This window comes from Kogia breviceps, chromosome 3 (genome assembly GCF_026419965.1).
Source record: "Kogia breviceps isolate mKogBre1 chromosome 3, mKogBre1 haplotype 1, whole genome shotgun sequence".
NCBI lineage: Eukaryota > Metazoa > Chordata > Mammalia > Artiodactyla > Physeteridae > Kogia > Kogia breviceps.
The window spans coordinates 57,558,422-57,576,597 of record NC_081312.1 but is presented as its reverse complement, the minus strand read 5'-3'; the positions used below and the strand labels follow the sequence as shown (position 1 = coordinate 57,576,597).

The 18,176-nt window shown below is 34.9% G+C and overlaps 1 non-coding gene across 1 annotated transcript; it reads left to right on the top strand.

Annotated features, from left to right (window-relative positions):
- Positions 1 to 15,713: 15,713 nt before the first annotated feature.
- On the top strand, positions 15,714 to 15,785 carry TRNAR-UCU (transfer RNA arginine (anticodon UCU)). The gene has a single exon. It is a non-coding gene; the product is annotated as a tRNA-Arg (tRNA).
- The last annotated feature ends 2,391 nt before the right edge of the window (positions 15,786 to 18,176 follow it).

Sequence of the window (18,176 nt, the reverse complement as noted above, 5' to 3'; positions counted from 1 at the left end):
CTCGTTGGCTATAGAACGCAGGCTCAGTAGCCATGGCACATGGGCTTAGTTGCTCCATGGCATGCGTTATCCTCCCTAACCAGGGATCATACCCATGCCCCCTGCACTGTCAGGTGGACTCCCAACCACTGAGCCACCAGGGAAGTCCCTATGCAGTTTTTTCATTCAGATTTTTATGTAGTCTGTTCTGTCATTTGTTTTTCTTTTACTATGACTGAATTTTTAAAAATCACAGTTAGAAAGCTTTCCCTCACACTGCAATTATGGAAGAATTTGCCCATATTTTCCTCTAGTATTTCCTTTGTTTCCTCTTTTGTATTTATACAGAACTCTAACATATTTAGAGTTAATATTTTATATAGAATGATGAATGAATCTAATGTATATTTTTTCCAAAGGGCCACCCAATTGTCCGAACACAATTATTTAATAACAGCATATTTTTCTCAGTGTTCTTAGATTTCCATATGCAGATGAAAGTATTTTTCTGAACTTACCCTTCTATTTCATTGGTGTTTTTGTCTATTCATGTGACAGCACCATATTGATTTAATTATAGTTTATATATTTTAATGTCTACTAGTGATCATTTCCCTTCATTCTTTTTCAGAGTTTTCCTACATATTCTTATATTTATAAATTCATATGAATTTTATTACAAAATTGTGCAACACCATTAAAAAAAGGGATACTGGTGTTTTTGTGGTGATTATATTAATTTTATAAATTGACTCAGGAAGACACTTCATGTTGATCACACTGAGACCTCCTATCTGTGAATCTTTCAAGGGTTTTTTTTTTTTAGTTTTCTTTAAAAAACATTTTGAATATTTCTTAATTTCATAGTCTCTTTAGAGAAATAAAACTTCTTAATTTTGAAATAGTTCAACATCTTTTTTAATGATTAGTGTCTTTTTCATCCTGCTTAAGAACATTTACTTGCTCCAACATCACAAAGTTAGGCCTCTATGTTTTTCTTTAAAATCTTTACTGTTTTAATATTCACATGGATATCCACAAACCACCTGGATTGATTTTTCTTCACATATGAGGTAAAGTCCCATATACATTTTTTTCCATATAGCAATCAACTTGATCCCATATAACTTATGAAAGTAAATTTTTGCCACTGTATTGCAGTGCCATATTAGATAAGCATATATGTATTGATCTGTTTCTGGATTCTCATACATACATTCCATTTGCCAACTTCTTTATTCTTGCATTAATACCACACTATCTTATATATTGTAGCATTGTAGTGATTTGCACAATCTTGTTGACTAGAGAGTTTTTTGTTTTCTTTTGTTTTGAACTTAAGGTAAACCTAGGGATCAGTCTGGGAAGAAATAATATTTCAGAAGTGTTGAATCTTTAAATTAATAAACTTGCTAAGGCTCTCACCAATTTAAATCTTTAATTTCTCTCACAAATATTTATAGTTTTCAGTGTAACAATCTAGCAATCTACTTCATTAGAATTATTCTAATATTTGATATTTTTAACTGAAATATAGTTGATTTACAATGTATTAGTTTCAGGTGTGCAGCATAGTGATTTTTTTTTTGCAGGTTATATGTCATTATAGAGTATAACAAGATATTGTATATAATTTCTTGTGCTATACAGTAAATATCTGTTGCTTATCTATTTTATGTACAGTAGTTTGCATCTGTTACTCCCATAGTCCTGATTTGTCCCTCACCCTTCCATCTCCCCTTTGGTAACCATAAGTTTGTATTTTATATCTGTGAGTCTGTTTCTTTTTTGTATATACATTCATTTGGTTTTTTTTTTTAGATTCCATATATAAGTGATATCATATAGTATTTGTCTTTCTCTGACTGATTTATTTCACTAAGCATAATATTCTCTAGGTCAATCCATGTTGCTGCAAATGGCAATATTTCATTCTTTTACATGGCTGAGTAATATTACAGTGTGTGTGTGTGTGTGTGTGTGTGTGTGTGTGTGTGTGTGTGTATCACAAATTCTTAAGCTAATCATCTGTTGATGGGTCCTTGGGTTTCTATATTTTGGCTGTTGCAACTAGTGTTTCTATGAACACTGGTGTACATGTATCTTTTTGAATTAGAGTTTTCTTTTTTTCTGGATATATACTCAGGAGTGGAATTGGTGGATATCTGGTGGAATTGGTAGTCATATTTTTAGTTTTTAAAGGAACCTCCATACGACCCATACAGTTTTTTATAGTGGCTGCACCAATTTACATTGCTATCAACAGTGTACTAGGGTTTTCTTTTCTCCACATCCTCTCCAGCATTTATTATTTGTAGACATTTTGATGATAGACATTCTAACTGGTGTAAGGTGATACCTAATTGTGGTGTTGATTTGAATTTCTCTAATAATTAGCAATGTTGAACATCTTTTCTTGTGCCTGTTGCCCATTTGTATGTCTTCTTTGGGAAAATGTCTCTTCAATTCTTCTTCCCATATTTTGATTGGATTGTTTGGGGGGGGTTTGATGTTGATTTGTATGAGCTATTTGTATAGTTTAGATATTAACGCCTTTGTCAGTCACATTATTTGCAAATATTTTCTTACATTCCCACAGGTTACCTTTGCATTTTGTTGATGGTTTCCTTTGTTGTGCAAAAGCTTGAAGTTGGATTGGGCCTTATATATTTATTTTTGCTTATATTTCTTTTTACTTGGAAGATTGATCTAAGAAAATATTGCTATGATTTATGTCAAAGAATATTTTGCCTACATTCTCTCCTAGGAGTTTTATGTTTTCATGTCTTATATTTAGGCCTCTAAACTATTTTGAATTTAATTTTGTATATGGTGTTAGGGAATGTTCTAATTTCATTGTTTTACATGTAGCTCCCCAGCTTTTCCAATACCAATTATTGAAGAGACTGTCTTTTCTCCACTGTATATTCTTGTCTACTTTGTCATAGATTATATAACTCTAGGTGTGTGGGTTTATTCCTGAGCTCTCTGTTTCACTGATCTGTTTATACATTTTTGTGTTAATATCATCCTGTTTTGATTACTGTAGCTTTATAGTATAGTCTGAGGTCTGGAAGTGTTATATTCTGAGCTGTGTTCTTTTTTCTCAGGATTGTTTTTACAATTCTGGGTCTTTTGTGGTTTTATATAAATTTTAGGATGATTTGTACTAGTTCTGTGAAAAATGTCATGGATATTTTGTTAGGGATTGCATTAAATCTGTAGATTGTTTTCAGCCACTTTAACAATATTCTTCTAATCCAAGAGCTCAGGATATCTTTCCATTTCTTTGAACCATCTTCAATTTCCCTTTTCAATGTCTTATAGTTTTCAGCATACTGGTCTTTTATCTTTTCTAAGTTTATTCTTAAGTACTTTATTTCATTTTTGATGCAATTTTAAATGGGATTTTTTACTTTCTCTTTCTGATATTTCATTATTAGTGAATAGAAATGCAACAGACTTCTGTATATTCATCTCATATCCTGCAACCTTGCTGAATTCATTTATTAGTTCTAATAGTTTTGTGTGAAAACCTTAGGATTCTCTATATAGAGTATCATATCATCTGAAAATAGTGACAGTTTTACCTCTTCCCTTCTGATTTGATATCTTTTATTTAGTTTATTGTCTGATTGCTGTGGCTAGGACTTCCAATATTATGTTAAATAGATGTGGTGAGAGTAGGCATCCTTGTCTTGCTCCTGAATTTAACAGGAAGGCTATCAGTTTTTCAGTGTTGAGTATTGTGTTGCCTATGGATTTAACATAAATGTTGAGAGAAGTTCTTTCTGTACCCACTTGGCTGAAAGTTTTATCATGAATGGATGTTGAAATTTGTCAAATTTTTCTGCAGTTTTTGTGATGATCGTTTGGTCTTTGGTTTTTCTTTTATTAATGTAGTGTGTCACATTGATTTGTGTATGTTGAACCATCTTTGTGACAGAGGAATAAATCCCACTTGATCATGGTGTATGATCCTTTATATATTGTTGAATTTGGTTTGATAATAGTTTCTTGAGGATTTTTGTGTCTATATTTATCAGATATGTTGGCCTGTAATTTTCTTTTTTTGCTGTGTCCTTGTTGGGTTTTGGTATCAGGGTAATGATGGCCTCATAGAATGAATTGGGGAGCATTCCCTCCTCTTCAATTTTTTGGAGGAGTTTGAGAAGGATAAGTATAATTTCTTTATATATTTGGTAGAATTTCCCTGTGAAGCCATCCAGTTCTAGTCTTTAGTTTGTAGGGTTTTTAATTTTTATTATAGATTCTGTTTCACTTCTAGTGATGGTCTTCTCATATTGTCTGTTTCTTGACTCAGTCTTGGCAAGTTGTATGTTTCTAGAAATTTGTCCATTTAAGTTGTCCAGTTTGTTGGCATATAACTGCACCTTGCATTCCATTGACATTTAAGGTAATTACTAATAGTTACATACTTATTGCCACTTTATTCCTTGTTTTCTAGTTGTTTTTATAGTTCTTTGTTGATTTCTTCTTTTTGTTTGGTTTTCTTTTGTAGTATACTTGAGTTCCTTTCTTTTTGGTTTTTGTATATCTATTGTATTTTTTTTTTTTTTTGATTTGCAGTTACAATGGAGTTTATGTGTGTTGACCCATAACTATATCTACTTGCTTTAAACTGTGATAGAATGTGTTTGAACTTAAATGACTAAAAGATGTATGTCCCTCCCACCCCCATCACATTTTGTGATTTTGATATCCTATTGTACTTTACATCTTCAAGCTTATCCTTTTACTGTTTTAGATTTTTTTTTTTTTTTTTTTTAATTTTTAAAATCTGTGTACTGGTTTAAGTGATCTTCAGTCATTTTTTATACTTGCCATTTTTCCATTTCATGTAGACTGTAGATTCTTTTCCATTTAGAGAAGACCTTTAAATATTTATTTTAGGGTAGGTTTAATATTGCTGAATTCTTTTAGTTTAGTTTTTTTTTTTTTTTTTGTCTGAGAAATCCTTTACTTCTCCTTCTATTCTAAATGATATTCTTGTTGGGTGGAGTATCCTAGATTGCAGGTTTTTCCTTTTCAGGACTTTGAATATATTATGTCACTCCCTTCTGGTCTGCAAAGTTTCTGCAGAGAAACCAGTTAGTCTTACTGGTGTTCCCTTGTAACTGACTCTATTTTTCTCTTGCTGCCTTTAGAATCCTCTATTTAACTTATGCCATTTTAATTATGATATGTCCTGGTGTGGGTCTGTTTGAATTCATCTTGTTTGGGACCCTCTGTGCTTCCTATACCTGGTTATCTGTTTATTTCAAGTCTGGGAAATTTTCAGCTCTAATTGCCTCATATACATTTTTGATCCCCTTCTCTCTCTCTCTTCTGGAATCCCTATGCATAGGTTTGTATGTTTTATAATATTCCATACATCTTGTATGTTGCCTTTTTTTGTCTTTTTGTCTGCTGTTCTGATTGAGTGCTTTCCATTGTTCTATCATTTGGATCACTTATTTGTTCTTCTGTGTCATTTAGTCAGTTAGTCATTGCTCCTAGATTGCTTTTTATCTCAGAAATTGAACTATCTATTTTTGATTGGGTCTTCTTTATAATTGTTAGTTCCTTGCTACAGTGATCTGCATTTATATCAATAATCTTTTAAAATTCAGTTAGAATTTTTATTACCATCTTTTTGAACTCAGGGGCTGGTTGACTTGTGATCTACGTTTCACTATTTATTCTTTCAGGGGATTTCTCTTGCTCTTTTAACTGGGAATCGTTCCTCTTTTCATTTTACTTACTTTCTCGGGTTCTATGAATCCAGGAGTAACAGGTAGCTATGGTGGTCTTGAAGGGTTTTTGTTGTTGTTTTGTGGGAGCATCTCTGTGTAGACTGTGTTTGTCCAATGTCTTTGGTGCTTGGGCTGGTTTTGATGGGAATGCCAGCCATGTCTTTTCTCAGAGTGTTCTGGCCCCTATCACTTTTATAGGAGGTGTAGTTATTGTTGGGGGAGCTAAAATCTGTTCAGGGTGTGAGGCGGGACATCCTCTTTGCTCTATGGCTGTTCCCACCCTGTTAGGGTCTGTGTCTGCTCCTCAGTTGTTGGAGTAGAGGCCCTGAGGATTGGATTCAATAAGGCTCCATTCCCTTTGAGTGCATGCCCTATCCAAAGGAAGGGGAGTCCTGTAGCAAGTGAGGCCTGTCTCTTCACAGAGATCCAACTTGCTACCTGTATAGCCAGCCACAACTCAGCTCAGATGCAACACAAGGTTGTGTCCCTTTCTCTGTTGTGGTCATCCTAGATCTAGGGAAAGGTTATGACATGGAATGAGCTAGGCTGGAGCCTTTGCTAGGATGGAGCTGCGGATTGGAGCATCGTGGTTGCAGAAATTGATGCAGCTACACTGACACCAGAGATCTGAACTACCTCTATGGTATTCTTCTCTCAGGACCTGTCTGCTCCAGATCCAGCACAAAGATGTGGTAGGGAGTGGGCCAGTGCACTTGCTCAGCTGGGAGATGGACTGCCACCTGCTGATCATGGTGTTTCCTAAGGGGCTGCCTGAATAAGTGCTGAGATGGCTACTGCCCCACCCAGACCACATCACAGGCCCCTGGGCCACCTCTGCACCCCTAGATCAGTCTTTCCTCCAGGACTGTATGCTTCAGATCTAGCCACAAGCTGTGGTGTGGAGTAAGTGGGGAAAGGGTGTTTCCCCACTTGGATTGGGGAGTGCAGTGAGGTGGTATCTACCAGTGCAGAGCTCTCTCAGCCCTGCTTGTTGCAAGCCAGCACTTGTGCAATTTTCATGAGTAGAATGTAAGCTTCTCTAGCCCTTCTATCTATACCAGAAGTTCTCCCAGCAGCCAGGGAGGCTTGTCTCCTCTGCATAGGATCCCAGGACTGGGATGACCAGTCTGTGGCTCAACCCACTCTCTCCTCAGGACAAGAGTCTGCTTGTGTGGACATTCTCTTCCTTTTGGATCCCTCCCAGGGGTGGACATTCCAACCCTATGCCTTTTTCCTTCCTATTCTGTTATGTGGAAATCTTTCATGTAGCTTTTGTTATATAGGTGTTCTGACAGTTTCCAGTTAGCTTTCCATGAGAATTATTCCACATATAGATGTATTATGGATGTGTTTTTTGGAGGGGGTGGGGAGGTGAGCTCCAGGTCTTCTTACTCTGACATCTTAATCTGATCCATAGATATTTGTTATTGACCTCATTTATCATTTAATTTTTATTGGCAGTCTCAAATTACAATTATTGTTTTATCAATATATTTCCTTTAGTAACAATGCTAAATTTGCTAATCCTAATATTTTTTGAATTTGCTTGAATTTTCTATACATATAATCATATCACCTAAAATAATAAAAATGTTTTCTATTGCTTACTCATTCAATTATTTTGCTAAATATATGACGGAGATTGGGCTATAATTTCTTTGTCTTATGAAAATAACTTTTACTACCATTGCAATTCTGGTCTCAAAATACAATTTGGGAAATATATACTTGTTTTTCACTTCTGTAAGAGATAATTATAAGATTGGCATTTTTGTTTAATCTTTTAAAGAGTTGACTTTGAAGATATTTAGAGACTTCTGACACAAGGACTTTAATAATGATTTACTTAATTTAAATATATGATCATTCAAATTTCTTATTTCTTCTTGCAGAAATTTTGGTTATATATAATGGATTATGTATGTATAACATATATATTCCATTATATAAAATATATATATTTAGTAAATATACTATATGTGATATATGTATCCATTTAGTTAACATGATTAACCAACTATAATAAAAATGTTGTCTACTCTTGGGAACTCTACAAATTTGCTTAAAAATGGAAAACTATGGGACTTTGGACTAAGTGGGTACAGATGAAATAGAATTATGGAGTTTTCTATACAGCAGCTGTATTTGTGTAAGAGTCTCAGTTTCAACTTTTGGCCTTTTGAGGATAATGTATTCATCTCCTATCCTTGCATGTGTTTTAAACATTTTGGATTAACTCCTTCCTCTCACATCCTCAGAGTTGCTGCAGCATTAGCTTACATGCTCAGGATTCTGGTATTCAATGCTTTCTTTATTACTGACACTAAGTCTTCTGTTTTTCTTGTAAGCCCAGAACATTATTTTCTAAATTTTATTTTTTTATTGAAAGAGAGTCTTTTACAATGTTGTGTTAGTTTCAGATGTACAGCAAAGTGATAGCTATACATATATATATATGTGTATATATATATTTTTATATTAGCTTCCATTATGGGTTATTACAAGATATTGAATATAGTTCCCTGTGCTATACAGTAGGTCCTTGTTGGTCATCTATTGTATATATAGCAGTGTGCATATTTTAATTCCAAATTCCTAATTTATCCCTCCCCCCACCTTTCAACTTTGCTAACCATAAGTTTGTTTTCTATGTCTATGAGTCTGTTTCTGTTTTGTAAATAGTTCATTTGTATCTTGTTTTAGATTCTGTATATAAGTGATATTATATGATATTTCTTTTTCTCTGTCTACCTTACCACATTTAGTATGATCATCTCTCGGTCCATCCATGCGGCTGCAAATAGCATTATTTCATTTTTTTTGGCTGAGTAGTATTCCACTGTGTACACATACCACATGTTCTGTATCCATTCATCTGTTGATAGACACGTAGGTTGTTTCCATATCTTCGCTATTGTAAAAAGTGCTACTATAAACACTGGAGTGCATGTATCTTTTTCAAATTATGGTTTTCTCCAGGTATGTGCTCAGGATAGGGATTGCAGGATCATATAGTAGCTCTATTTTTATATTTTTAAGAAACTCCATAGTGGCTTTAACAATTTACATTCCCACCTACAGTGTAGGAGTGTTCCCTTTTCTCCACACCCTTTCCAACATTGATAATTTGCAGAATTTTTGATGTAAACTACCTCACTTTAGCAATGATTTGCATTTCTCTAATAATTAGCAGTGTTGAGCATCTTTTAATGTGAATTTTGGCCATCTGTATCTCTTCTTTGAAGAAATGTCTATTTAGATTTTCTGCCCATTTTTTTAATTAGGATTTTTGGGGTTTTTTGACATTGAGCTGCATGAGCTTTTGGTATATTTTGGAGTTTAATCCCTTGTCAGTTGCATCATTTGCAAATATTTTCTCCCATTCTGTAAGTTGTCTTTCTATTTTGTTTATGATTTCCTTTGCTGTGCAAAAGCTTTTATGTTTAATTAGGTCACATTTGTTTATTTTTGTTTTTATTTCCATTACTCTATGAGACAGATACAAAAAATATTGCTACTATTTATGTCAAAGAGTGTTCTATGTTTTCCTCTAAGACTTTTATAGTATCTGGTTTTATATTTAGGTCTTTAATAATCCATTTTGAGTTTATTTTTGTGTCTGGTGTTAGAGAATGTTCTAATTTCATTCTTTTACACGTAGCTTTGCAGTTTTCCTAGCATCACGTTTTGAAGAGACTGTCTTTTCTCCATTGTTTAGACTTGTCTCCTTTGTCATAGATTAATCGACCATAGGTGCATGGGTTTATTTCTGGCCTTTCTATCCTGTTCCATTGATCTGTAGTTCTGTTTTTGTGCCGGTACCATACTGTTTTAATTACTTTGTAGTATAGCTTTGTAGTATAGCTTGAAGCCAGGTAGCCTGATTCATCCAGCTCTGTTTTTCTTTTTCAAGATTATTTTGGCTGTATGGGGTCTTTTGTTTTTCCATACAAGTTAAAAAAAAATTTATTCTGTTTAAAATGCCATTAGTAACTTGATAGGAATTGCAATGAATATGTAGATTGCCTTGGGTAGTGTGGTCATTTTAACAATACTGAATCTTCCAATCTAAGAATATAGTATATCTTTCCACCTGTTTGTGTCAATAGCAATTTCTTTCATCAGTGTCTCATAGTTTTCTGAGTCCAGGTCTTTTGCCTTCTTAGGTAGGTTTATTCCTAGGTACTTTACTCTTTTTGATGCAATGGTAAATGGAAATGTTTCCTTAATTTCTCTTTCTTATAGTTTGTTGTTAGCGTATAGAAATCCAACAGATTTCTGTATATTAATTTTGTGTCCTGCAACTTTACCAGACTCAGTGATGAGCTCTAGTCATTTTCTGGTAGCATCTTTAGGATTTTCTATGTACAGTATCATGTCACCTACAGACAGTAACGGTTTTACTTCTCCATTTCCAATTCTATTCCTTTTAGTTATGTTTCTTCTCTGATTGCCATGGCTAGGAATTCCAAAACTATGTTGAATTAAAGTGGCAAGAGTGGACATCCTTGTCTTGTTCCTGACCCTAGGGGAAATGCTTTCAGCTTTCCACCATTGAGTATAATGTTAGCTGTGGGTTTGTCATACATGGCCTTTATTGTGTTGAGGTAAGTTCCCTCTGTGCCCACTTTCTGGAGAGTTTTTATCATGAATGGATGTTGAATTTTATCAAAAGATTTTTCTGCATCAACTGAGATGATTATATCGTTTTTATTCTTCAATTTGTTAATGTGGTGTATCACACTGATTGATTTGTGAATATCCAAAAATCCTTGCATCCCTGGGGTAAATCTCAGTTGATCATGGTATATGATCCTTTTAATGTATTCTTGGATTTGGTTTGCTAGTATTTTATTGAGTATTTCTACATCTATGTTCATAAGTGATATTGGCCTGTAATTTTATTTTATGGTATCTTTTCCTAGTTTTGGCATCAGGGTGATGGTAGTCTCATAGAATGCATTTGGGAGTGTTCCTACCTCTTCAAACTTTTGGAATAGTTTTAAAAGGATAGGTGTTAACTTTTCTCTAAATGTTTGATATAATTCTCCTGTTAAGCCATTTGGTCCTGCATTTTTGTTTGTTTGGGACTTTTTAAATCACAGATTCAATTTCAGTACTTGTAGTTAGTCTGTTCATTTTTTCTATTTCTCCCTGGTTCAGTCTTGGGAGATTGTACCTTTCTAAGAATTTATCTATTTCTTCTAGGTTGTCCATTTTACTGGTGTATAGTTGCTTTTTGTACTCTTATGATCCTTTGTATTTCTATGGTGTTGGTTGTAACTTCTCCTTTTTCACTTTTTAATGTTATTGATTTGGGCCTTTTCCCTTTTTTTCTTGATAAGCCTGGTTAAAAGTATCAGTTTTATTCACTTTATCTTTTCAAAGAAAGCTTTTAGTTTTGTTTTTAAATCTTTTCTCTTGTTTTTTAGTCTCTCTTTCATTTATTTCTGCTCTCATCTTTATGATTTCTTTCCTTCTACTAATTTTTGGCTTTGTTTTTTTTTTTTTTTTTTTTTTTTTTGGTTCTTCTTTCTTTAGGTATAATGTTAGGTTGTTTATTTGAGATTTTTCTAGTTTCCTGAGGTAAGTGTATATCACTATAAACTTCTCTCTTAGAGCTTCTTTTCTGCATCCCATAGGTTTTAGATCATCATATTTTCATTTCCATTTGTCTCTAGGTATTTTTGATCTCCTCTTTGATTTCGTCAGTGATCCATTGGTTGTTTAGTAGCATATTGTTTAGCCTCCATGTGTTTGTGGTTTTTGCCATTTGTTTCTTGTAGTTGATTTCTAACCTCATAACGTTGTGGGCAGAAAAGATGTTTTATATGATTTAATTTTCTTAAATTTACGGAGGCTTGCTTTATGGCCCAGCATGTGATCTATCTTGGAGAATGTTCCATGTGCACTTGAAAAGAATGTGTGTTCTGCTGCTTTCAGGTGGACTGCTCTATAAATATCAATTATGTCCATCTGGTCTTATTGTCATTTAAGGCCTTTGTTTATTGATTTTCTGTCTGAATGATCTGTCCATTGATATAAATGGGGTGCTAAAGTCCCCCACTATTATTGTGTTACTGTCAATTTCTCCCTTTATGGCTGTTAGTATTTGCCTTATATATTGAGGTGTGCCTATGTTGGGTACATATATATTACAACTTTTATATCTTCTTCTTGGATTGATCCATTGATCATTATGCAATGGCCTTCTTGCTCTCTCTTAACATTATTTAGTCTATTTTGTCTGATAATGAGTATTGCTACTCAAGCTTTCTTTTGATGTTCATTTGCATGGAATAACTTTTTTCCATTGCCTCAGTTCAGTTTGTATGTCTCTCTAGATCTGTTGTGGATCTGTTGTAGACAGCATATATACCTGTCTTGTTTTTGTATCCATTCAGCCAGTCTATGCCTTTTGGTTGGAGCATTTAATCTGTTTACACATAAGGTAATTATCGATATGCAATTTTTTACTCAACTTTGTTAATTGCTTTGGATTTGTTTTTTTTAGATCTTTTTTCTTCCTTTCATTGTTCGTTCTCTTTTTTTGTGATTTGTGGACTTTTATTACTGTTGTGTTTGGATCCCTTTTACTTTTTTGTGTGTATGTCTTACAGATTTTTGGTTTGCAGTTACCATGATTTTTTTTTTTTTTTTTTTTTTTGTGGTACGTGGGCCTCTCACTGTTGTGGCCTCTCCTGTTGTGGAGCACAGGCTCCGGACACACAGGCTCAGCGGCCATGGCTCACGGGCCCAGCCACTCTGCGGCATGTGGGATCTTCGCAGACCGGGGCATGAACCCGTGTCCCCTGCATCGGCAGGTGGACTCGCAACCACTGCGCCACCAGGGAAGCCCCCATGATGTTTTGATATAGCAGTCTATATATATACATGGTTATTTTGAGTTGCTTGTCTCTTAATTTCCAATGCATTTCAGTTATCCTGCGTTTGTACCCTCATCCTCTCACGATTACTGGTTTAGATACATTTGTGTGTGGCTGCCTCCCTTCCTTTACTATATGTTTACCTTTAACAGTGAGCTTTCCCATTTCATAATTTTCTTGCTTAATTGGTAGTTTTTTATTTTCCACCCAGAGAAGTCCCTTTAGCATTTGTTATAAAGCTGGTTTAGTGGTGCTAAATTCTTTTAGCTTTTGCTTGTCTGTAAAGCTTTTGATTTTTCCTTCAAATCTGAACAAGAACCTTGCTGGTTAGAGTATTCTTGTCTGTAGGTTTTTCCCTTTCATCACTTTAAATGTATCATGCCACTCCCTCTGGCCTGTAGAGTTTCTGCTGAAAAATCAGCTGATAACTTTATGGGGGTTCCCTTGTATGTTTATTATTTGTTGCTTTTCCTTCATTGTTTTTTAATATTTTCTTTTTATCTTTAATTACTTTCAATTTGATTACTATGCGTCTTGGCATGTTTCTCCTTGGGTTACTCCTGTATGGGACTTTCTGCTCTTCCTGGACTTGGCTGTTTCCTTTCCCATGTTAAGGGAAGTTTTCAGCTATTATGTCTTCAAACATTTTCTCAGGCCCTTTCTCTCTCTCTTCTCCTTCTGGGACCCCTATAATGTGAATGTTGGTGTGTTTGACATTGTCTCAAAAGTCCCTTAATTTCATTTCAGTTAAGTGTATTTTTCAACTCTGTTTGTTCTTTATATTTCCTAACACTTTATTAAAAACTTCTTTTAACTTTTTGTTCTGTTCATCCATTCTTTTCCCAAGTTCTTGGATCATCTTTCAGTCGTTACTCTAAACTCTTGAGTAGACTGCCTATCTCCACATCACTTAGTTGTTGTTCTGGTGTTTTATCTTATTCCTTCATCTGGAACATATTCCTCAGCTGTTTCATTTTGTCTAAATCTCTATTTGTATTTTTATGTATGTGCAAGGTTAGTTATACTTCTCGACCTTGGAGAAGTGTCCCTCTGTAGGGATATCCTATGTGTCCCAGCACTATATTCGCCTCTCATCACCTAAGGGCTAGGGACCAGCTGGCCCTAGGGTAGGTTCCACAGGCTGTGGGATTTTAGTTTTCTTTGCTTCTGGTGTCTTCCCCCTGGTGGATGAGGCTGTTCTAGAATCTTGCGCAGGCTTCCTAGTGGGAGAGGCCATTGCTTGTCCACTGGTGAGTAGAGCTGGGTCTTGGCCCCTCTGGTGAGCCAGGGCCATGTCTAGGGGCATGTCTAGAGGTGACTGTGGGTTCAGGAAATTTTTAGGTAGCATGTCTGATGACGGCTGGGGCTGTCTTCAGCCCATTTGTTGTTTGGCCTGAGGTATCCTAGCACTGGAGCCTACAGGCTATTGGGTGGGGCCAGGTCTTGGTGATAATGACCCAAGCAACATGTCAGCTTTCAGTTGAGTACTCCTGTATATGTTCACCACCAGCTTTTTATGTCCCCAGACAGCTACACAGCCCCCTGCCTGCCCTGGAGACCCTCCAAGAGAAGCAGGTAGGTCTGGCTCAGGATCCTTTGTTGTGATTGCTTTTGTCTTGAGTCCTGGTGCATAGGAGACCTTGTGTGTACTCTCCAAGAGTGGAGTCTCTGTTTCCCCCAGTCCTGTGGAGCTCTTGTGATCAAGTCCTGCTGGCCTTCAAAGCCAAATGCTCTGGGGGCTCCTCCTCTCGATGCCAGACCCCCAGGCTAGGGAGCCTGATGTGGGGCTCAGAACTCTCATTCCCAGTGGAGAACTTCTGTGATATAATTATTCTCCTGTTTGTGGCTCGGCCACCCAGGGGTATGGAGTCTGATAGTTTCACAAGCGCACCCATCCTACTGTCTCATTGTGGTTTCTTCTTTGTCTTTGGATGTAGAGTATCTTTTTGGTAGATTTCAGTCTGTTTTTTAATCAATGGTTGTTCAGCAGTTAGTTAGTTAGTTGTGATTTTGGTGTTCTCATGGGAGGAGGTGAGTTCATGGTCCTTCTACTCCACCATCTTGTCTCCCCAGAACATTGTTTCACATTACCCTATATTTTGAAAGAGAGGCATTTTGCTTTATCTTTATATAAAGTATACATTTAAAAATTTACGTATTTATACACATTATACATTTATAATATTAAAATAGAGAAAGATATATGCAAAACTGTAACAGTATGAATTCCTGAGGAGAAAATAAATATGAAGATCAGCATGGGATGGTGATATGTTACACTTCTATATTATTTAAACTGTTTATAGATGAAAATACTTATTAAAATTTGAATAGAATATAAATATAATCAGTACAGAAATATAACTTTATAAAACAATTATAAATACATTGAAGACAAAATGTGTGAATGCCCCCATTTAAAGACAGTATTTAAATTATGTTTCATAAAATAGTCACACTTGGAAAGGTATATAGATATTATCAAATACAATATGTTCAAATCTGTGATTTACAGACTCAGGAATTCTCCTGGATATTAGATATTTGTCCCATTCCCTTTCAATTAGCACAGCCCCACTTAATCTCCCCCCTCCCAAGTCTTCTATAATATACTACTTGAAGAGAAAGATTATGGCTAAACTGGAGTTTGCAAATCATTTACTTAGACCAATGTAAGACTACCTTTTTTTCCTCTTTGGATTGATATTTCTACTTTTACAATGCAAGTTATGTTTTACTGTGATGTATTTTCTTAAAATCTGACTATGTCCTCTTATTTCTCTACAACAAGAACATGCATATGCATTAACATCTTCTGTACTTATATTGTGCTCTTAAGTCTAATTTTTAAAAATTTTTCTGACTTTAGTAATCTTTATAAATAGCAAGCAGTTGATCAACTCATTATAAATATAACACATTTAGATAATTTGCAAATATATAAAGTTTATGTTTATTGGAATACCCAACTTAATGAAATGGATGTTTTGTATTATTTTCATCAGTTTATGTATTTGTATGATAATTTCTGAATGCTGCAATTTGTAATCACTGAAAAACTTTTTCATGAAAATAATTACATGGAGGGACTTCCCTGGTGGTCCAGTGGTTAAGACTCTGTGCTTCTACTGCAGGGGCACGGGTTCAATCCCTGGTCAGGGAACTAAGATCCCACAGGCTGTGCAGCCAAAAAAAAAAAAAAAAAAAATTACATGGAAATAATTTTTCTATAGCAAAGTCACTGAATACTTTAATCTTCTGATTTATATGCCAAAAAACAAACAAAACAACTCACAAGGTAATTTATCATCAGAAAAGGTTAATTTATCATCAGAAATTGTTATAATGATATCTCCATGGATAACTAGATTAAGTCATCTTCAATTTTATTGAGAACAATGCACTGGTAACTACCTGACATGTACACAAGTTTTCAAGTAAAATTAGACACCAATATTTTTATTTGCTTTTATTTTTTTCCTTTTTCATCCCAATGGTATTTAAAGTGAGAGAAAATGATAAAAGAGGTCTTGAATTCTGTATTAAGGAAATTCCTTCTTTTAATGACTCTAATTGATTCCTCTTACTACTAAGAAAGGCTTTTGTTTGCTTTCTAATAAATATATATTTTTCTTCCATGTTTCTAATTTTTTTGGGTTTTTTTGTATGAACTAACTCCCCTTCCTGCATGTGCTTACACACACACCTAGTTCAAGACTATATAATTCATAACTCTCTTTGTTCTGTGATTTTTATAATCAGCCATTTCTGTTTGTGGGTAGTCACTTATAGTTTGTTCCTAGGTATTACTCTTCATGTATACTCTTAATTCTTGAAAATCTTTAGGAAATTTTTCAGTTCAAATTCCTAAGTAAGTGGGTACATTAAAGATAAAAGTATTTTTGTGATTAAGGATGATTTATATTTTATTTTTAGTATCAGAGGTGCAGATAAAATAGGTTACTTTTTCTTTAAATGCATATGCCTTAAAGAGTCATAAATTCAATTTCTTGGAATATGAATAAAATCTAAACCAATTTTACTGCTGCTAATCATCTTTCAAACACCTAATAGAGAGGAAGAGGGAGTGCAGCCCAGTGTAGTGGGGAGAGGTGAGGGAATAAGGGTAGTCAAAAGTAATTGTTGGATAATATGGTTTCTTGATGTCATAGGAAGGATTTCAGGAAGGATTTAATAATGCAGAAGTAGGAACAGTTATTTCTACTATCTATGCGTAATCAACAAATAATGGTTTGTGATGGTTAATTTTATGTGTCAACTTGACTGTGTCACAGGGCATCCAGATATTTGGTTAAAAATTATTCTGGATGTATCTGTGAAGGTATTTCTGGATGAATTAACATTGGAGTCAGTAGACAGAGCACAACAGATTGCCCTCCCCAACGTGGACAGGCCTTATCTAATCATTGGAGACCTGAGTAGACTAAAAAGCTGAGTAAGGGAGAGTTTACTTTCTCTTCCTAATTGTCTTTGAGGTGGGACATTGGTCTTCTCTCCTGCCTTTGGACTCAGACTCATATTGGAACTTCCACTGTTGACACGTACTTTGGACTTAAGACTGGAACTTACGCCATCAGTTCTTCTGGGTCTTCACCTTGCCAACTGCATATCTTGGGACATCTCAGCTTTTCAGCCTCCATAACCACTTGAGACAATTCCTTACAATAGAAAAAAGGTATATTTTACATATATATATGTTCTGTTTCTCTTAAGAATTCTAATACATGGTTACTATTCAGTTGCTTAGAAAAGAAAAAGTGCTCCTACATTATATGGAACAACCAAACGTGAATTCTATTGGCCTCCTTTTGGGGACCAGCTGGGTACAGTCTTACATATAGCAGGAGGGAGGCAAGGTATTTAGTTGCTACACAATTAATCCAAGTAAAGTGACATAGGCATTCAGGTGTTGAACTGCCCAAGAACTAGTAATGTAGTAATGAGTCTCAAACATGGCAAAACACACACCAACATTTATATATCAAACAAGTAGTAGTGTTTAAATGAAAACCTGCCAAATTATTATCAATTATCATCAATTTCAATTTAATTATTTGGTAATTAAACTCTATGTGATTCAAATACTTTAGGTTATATATGAGGAAATAAGAAAAACAAAACAAAAAACCTCATTGCAAAATGAGATTTACCATGACTCCTCAGGAGTGAGAAAGAGTGTAGTAGATAATTTGTAAAAAATAATCTTTGTATCCATGTGCCTTCATGTGTAGTTCCTCTCATGAAAAGGTGTCTATTTCCCAGCCCCTTGAAACAGAGCTTCAGCCTTCTCTCTCAGAACACTGTGACTACCATCTGAATAAGTTCAGCCCAGCTTACTGGATCAAGAGAAAAATCTTGGTTATGCAGTACTATTAATGGCAATAGATGATACAGATGGAATTGTTTTACTCACCTGGTACCAATACCTGGTACCAATACATAGGCCTTATTAAACAGAGGTCAGAGGGAAGAATATGGCCCACACACTATTACTACGCATGTAGAAGGACTAGGTACACCTTTTTTCAAAGAC